General features: G+C 41.1%; 1 pseudogene; it reads right to left on the reverse strand.

Annotated features, from left to right (window-relative positions):
* Window positions 1-4,698: 4,698 nt before the first annotated feature.
* Window positions 4,699-5,406, reverse strand: LOC104867087 (annotated as a pseudogene).
* Between the last annotated feature and the right edge of the window lie 905 nt (window positions 5,407-6,311).

Consider the following 6,311-nt stretch of genomic DNA (forward strand, 5'->3'; position numbering starts at 1 on the left):
ATATAAAATGGAGGGGGAGAGAAAAAACTAATAAAAATTAAATTCCAAGCTAGGCTAGATATAAAAAAGGGACTCCAAATACTGTACCACTCCTGATGGCACTCTCTAGCTGTACCTATAATGCATAGTTGTAAAGTTTTGATTATCAGTCTCATTTGCTGTGTCAAAATTGTGGTCTTCAGCCCCATTGCCATTCTAATGTACAATGAAGTAATCCTCAGTTAGATTATATAGATGTGCCTATAAAATAAAAATGGCAATTTCATCATTGTTATAATTTAAAAATAAAAGGACATTAAATTTATTTTTGATTTTATTAGTACATTTGCAGTTCATGCAGTTCACAGTCATCTCGAGGAGTAGTTGGTTACCTGTACATACCACAGCTTGTTTCCTTTTTTTTAATTCATTAAGATTACTAGAACATTTTAGGTATACAGTATGCTGACATTCATCATTGGGATTTTGTACATTTACATGATGTATCTTGGTTGTTATTTTTTCCGCATTTCCCTGCCCTCCCTTCAACCCCTCCACCCCTCCAGATTGACAAAGACTTTGTTTCTGTTTTTTCCTTTTCTCATATTTTTCCTTGTCCTTCTTTTCTTTTCCCTGCCCCTCCCACTTCCCTTCCCCTTCCCCTTTGGACCCTTTCTTCCTATTTCACTTTATCTGCTATACATTTTGATCCTTATTTACACTTTCAGTTTCTCATGCTGGAGAAACTATTCAGTATTTACACATGTGTGTCCTATTTATTTCATTTAGGAGTATGGCCTCAATGTACATCCATTAAGCTATAAATGTCTCTAGTTTCTCATTATTTTTGGCTGAGTAGTACTCCTTTTTATTTTTAAAAACCACATCTTTATTTAGTCTCCAGTTAATGGGAAATTGGGCTGTTTCCAAGTTTTAGCTATTACCAACTGTGCTGCTATGAACACGGATGCACATATATTGCTGTGGTATGATTCTTTTAATTCTTTTGGAAAGATACCCCACAGAGGAATAGCTGGGTCAAATGGGACCTCTGATCCTAGTTTTTTGAGGTATCTCCATATTGATATACACAATGGTTGCACCAGTCTGCACTCCTACCAAAAGCAGATAAAGGTTTTCTCCCCTTGCAACCCTGCCAGTATTTGTTAATGCTTGATTTCTTCTTTTTCTTTTGTTGAGTTTTTTGGTACATTTTAAGTATATGTACAGTTACATTCATTATTGGGATCCTGTACCTTTACATGACAGGTCTTGATTGTCATTTTTTCCCCTTGTCCCTCTCCTCCCTTCACCCCTTCTTCCCCTCCCCATTTACAAACACTTTATTTCCATTTTTTCATTTTCTCATATTTTTCCCTTATTACATTTCCCTACCCTTACCACTTTCCCTACACCTTTAGCCCTTTTGGGGCCAGGGATTTAGCTCAGTGTTTCCGTTGCCTGCCTTGCAAGTGCAAGGTCCCAAATTCAATACCTGGTACCAAAAAAAAAAAAAAAAAACCCAAATGCTTGATTTCTTGATAGAAGCCATTCTTTCTGTAGTGAGTTGGAATATCAGTGAAGTTTTAATTGGCATCTCTGAAAAGACGAGTGATTTTGGACATTTTTTCATATGTTTATTTGCTGTTTATACTTATTTGTCTGAGAAATATCTGTTCATTTCAGATGCCCATTTTTGGATTGGGTCTAAAACCTGGTAAAATATTTTCCCAGATTGTGGGTGATCTCTTCACTCTGTTGGTGGTTTCTCTTGCTATGCTGAAGCTTTTTAATAAGATGAGATTTCCAGTTGTTGATCCATTGTACTATTTCACATGCGAGTGAGGTTTTGCTTATAAGGTCTTTTCCTACTCTACTGTCTTCAAAAGTTCTAACTTCTCTTGCAGATGGTTTAGTGTTTTTGTTTTAATATTTAGATCTTTAAACCATTTTGATTTTATTTAAGTATATGGTGAGAGATATAGTTCTAGTTTTAATCTTTAGCAGGTTGAAACCCAATTTTTCTAGCACCATTTATTAAAGAGGCTATCTTTCCTCCAGTGATGGTCTTTGGCTCCTTTGTTAAAGATGAGATGAGTATGTTTGCAGTTGTGTCTGAATCTTCTAATCTGTTTCATTAACTCTCAGATCTATTTCTTTGCCACTACCATGTTGTTTTTATCACAATAGCTTTGTAGTATAATTTCAAGTTGGGTAATGTAATACCACCTACCTTGTCTTTATTGCCTAGAATTGCTTTTGCTATTCTAGGTCTCTTCTGCTTCCAAATGAATTTTTGTACTGTTTTCTCAAATTCTGTGAAGTATGCTGTTGGAATTTCAATTTGGATTGTATTGAGTCTATGCAGTAGTTTTGAAATTATGGCTGTTTTCACTATATTAGTTCTTCCCCAGGAGCAAGGGATGTCTTTCCCTGATATCTGTTTTGATCTCTTTTTTAAGAGTGCTATAGTTTTCAGAGTAGAGGTTTTTTATTTCTTTTGTCAGATTGATTCCTAGGTCTGCCTTTCTTTCTTTCTTTTCTTCTTTGGATGCTATTTTGAAAGGAGTTGGTTCTTCAGTTCCTCTTTCAATGAGTCTGTTGTTCATGTACAGGAAGGGTATTCATTTTGCATCCAGCTACTCTACTGAATTTGGTTACTAAGTCTAGGAGATTTTTGGTGCAGTTCTCAGGGTCTTCTATATAGTGTTTCCTGTCATCTGCAAATAATGACAGTTCTTAATTTCCTATCTTTATTTTATTTCTTTCTTTTTAATCACCTTCCCTTCTTTCCCATACCTCCCTCCTCCTCCAATTTTCCTATGCCATTTTTTTTCATTTTTTTGTTTGTTTGTTTTATTTTTTGTTTTTTTGAGACAGGGTCTCACTATGTAGTTGAGACTGACCTGGAACTCACTGTGTAGCACGGGTTGGTCTCGATCTCACAGTGATCCTCCTGCCTCAGCCTCCCAAGTGCTGGGATTACAGATGTGTACCACCACACCTGGCAAACTTCTGTCTGCTCATTCTTTTCGATATTATTAATCTTAGCTTGGGTTATGGCATACAGTGTTTACATTCATTAAGGTTACTAGGTAACTAGGTTACTAGGCACATGGCATATCTTTATTCTACTCATTTCCCCTTCTCTTCCTCATCCCTTATGCTTTTCCCCTTGAACAAGAGACGCATCCTCTTTCCCCCTTCTATCCGTGTTATCCTTTTTGTTTCTGCTGTGACTCACTGAAATGAGAGATACCATATATCATTTAAGCTTTGTGTCTCATTTATTTCACTCAGCATTATATTTTCAAGGTATATCCATTTTCCTACAAATGTCCCAAATCTGTCATTCTTTTTTTTTTTTTTTTTTTAGGAAGAGGCAGTTTATTCAGTGTACTTTGTGAGGCTGAGGCAAGAGGATCGCTGTAAGTTTAAGACTAGCCTGAACTACACAGTAAGACCCTGTCTCAAAACCAACACAAACAACAAAAATATGAAAAAGATCAGAGAACCCTGGATGAGGGAGGGTGGCCTGGCAGGAACTGCCACCACTGTGACTGGCACCACTTGACTTTGCCCAAGGTCTGGTGTCATCCCACCCTTCAAGTTCGTAGTTCAGATGGGTGCGGTAGTTATGCAAGAGAAACCAGAATGTATGACAGAGACTGAGGGAAGACAGAAACAGAACTCAGAGATCTGGGTGGATGAAGCCAGGCACAGCCTTGCTAGATGATTTCTTCTCCCTAACTCGGATTAAATTCTTTATGATTCAGCCACTAAGGCTTTCTTTTCTTTTATCTTTTTCTTTGCTTTTTTCTTTTCTTTTCTTTTCTTTTCTTTTCTTTTCTTTTCTTTTCTTTTCTTTTCTTTTCTTTTCCTTTCCTTTCCTTTCCTTTCCCTTTCTTTCTTTCTTTCTTTCTTTCTTTCTTTCTTTCTTTCTTTCTTTCTTTCTTTCTTCCTTTCTTTCTCCTTTTTGTGACAGGGTCTCACTATGTAGTTCAGGCTGACCTTGAATTATGAGGCCCAGGTTGGCCTCAAACTCTTGAGGATCTTCCTCCCTCAGCCTCCTGAGTGTTGGGATTACAGGTGTGCATTACCATGCCTGGCTCCTTCATTTTCTTAAGACTTCCAACAAAAATGTAAGGGTACACATGGGAGCTCCCAACTGGAAGTACCTCTTGGCTTGGTGCTGGCCAAGGGCCTGTGAATGGCTAGGAACCTGCCCTCCATTACAAAATGGGGTTTTCTAGTCTGTACCAGAAAGAAGATATGCAAAATCCAAACTATGACTTCACTGTGTGCCAGTCACAGTGGTACCAGTTGCTGCCAGGCTACCCTCCCTCATCCAGGGTTCTCTGATCTTTTTCATATTTTTGTTGTTTGTTTTGCTTTTGAGACAGGGCCTTGCTGTGTAGTTCAGGCTAGTCTTAAACTTGCAGTGATCCTCCTGCCTCAGTCTCCCAGAGTGCTGGGATTAAAGGCGTGTCACCACATCCAGCCATTTTCATGTTTTAATATCAGAAACCAAAGTCCACTACAGTTGCCTGCTTCCTTTTTCTCCGGGGGTCTTATAAGTAGTCCTGAGAATGGATAGTCGCCCTTTCACTGGTTATGAGGAGCAGCATGTCAGGACAGCAATGGAGGTCCCACGGGAGGCCCCAAAGTGCTCAGAATGGGAGGGCATACATCACAGAGGCTGCCCCAAGGTTGGAGGATTCAAGGGTAGGGGCATTTGTTGATCGTCCACTCTGAAAACTGGTCCAGCAACTTGAGGTAGGCCTGGCACTGGGGTCAAGTCACTGGAATGAAGTGGCCTCCAAAGTGGGCTAGTTTGAGGGCCCTGGGGAATCAGCTAGCCTGTTGCATACTCTCCTGAGTGGGGACAACTCCATAAGTATCCCCTAAAACATGGGTGAAGGCAGTGCCAAGGGGCTCTGCATAACAGGTTCTTTGAGGCCAAGATTCCTGGGACAGAAACCAGAGATGAGGATCATAAATCAAGGCAAGGGAAAGCACAGATCACCAGCCTGGCCAAAGGCACACACAAGGGCTGCTAGTGCAGCCCCCTGGCTTAAGCCCAGGAGTCCATAAAAAGGCTCCAACCTGTCAAGTGCCTGTGCTACCTTTCCCACGACTTGTTCCAGGACCCTGCACACCATGGGCTCTTGTAGATCATTAAAAACATCTGCCTCCTCTGAAAACTACCAGCCTTCAGTCTGCTTCTCCGGGAGCAGGTCCCTTGGGGCACGCTGCGTCAGAGACTGGGTGGGGACCACTAAGACACACAAGCTCTGCACAGTCCCACACTGCCTTTCTCAATGCTCCAGTCTTCTCATGGAAGCCATGCTCACTCTGCCAGAAGCCAGCCAGGCACAAGACCCGTAGGGGCTGCCATGCTGCCGTGTTGCCAGCTAAATCTGTCATACTTCATAGCAAAGTAATAATATTCCATTCTATATAGATATCACATTTTCTTCATTCAGTCATCTCTCTAACAGTATACAAGCTGTTTCCAGGATTTAGCTATTACAAATTGTCCTGCTATAAACATTGTTATGCATCTATTACTGTAGTATGCTGTGTTAAATACTTTGGGGAGATATCTAGCAGCGGATTACTGGCTCACAAAATTTCTAGTTTCAGTTCTTTGTGAAATCTCACCATACAGGAGAGACTGCACCGTGTCACCAACAGCAGCTGGGTAGTTGCCAGCTGGAAGGCAAAGTGAAACTAACAACTTTTTTACTCAAAGGGAGAATTGCACTGGGACCAAAAGAACCACCTTTGAAGCCAGCGAAGTAAACATGGGCATGGTTTCCAGAGCAGCCTTCCACAGTCAGCAGTTGGTGGGTGACCTCTGTACAAGCTCCTGTGACTACAATCATGGAGCAGGAGCTGGCAAAGATTCTATTGTAGACAAAAGTGGAGTATTTGAACCTGGGCCTCAAAGAAGTCCCTTGACTGCTTCAGATTGCCAAATTCTCAGAATGGATGAGGGAAAGACAGTCCTGTGAGACTGCCAGCAGTTGGCAAGCAGGCTGGGAGGAGCCTTGCTGGAAGGCAGGGTCTGGTGAACAGACCAGGCTCCTGGGATCAGAGGCCAGGTTCAGCCTGAGTTGTACGGGACTGGAAGCTCACACTGGTACAGTGTTCTCACTGTAAGAACAACCTCACTGTTCTGGCGGAAGACTCCAGGCTACGCTTCCAGCATGAAGAGAGACACATCGTGGCTTCAGCTCTGCTCCTTAACCCTAGGCTGAGAAAAAGGGCCACGTGTTCAAAACGAAAATTTTTCTTTTATTCTTTATTAGATTGTATTTTTATTTTTT

Source organism: Fukomys damarensis, unplaced genomic scaffold (assembly GCF_012274545.1).
Source record: "Fukomys damarensis isolate Sample0158 unplaced genomic scaffold, DMR_v1.0_HiC HiC_scaffold_39, whole genome shotgun sequence".
Taxonomy (NCBI): domain Eukaryota; kingdom Metazoa; phylum Chordata; class Mammalia; order Rodentia; family Bathyergidae; genus Fukomys; species Fukomys damarensis.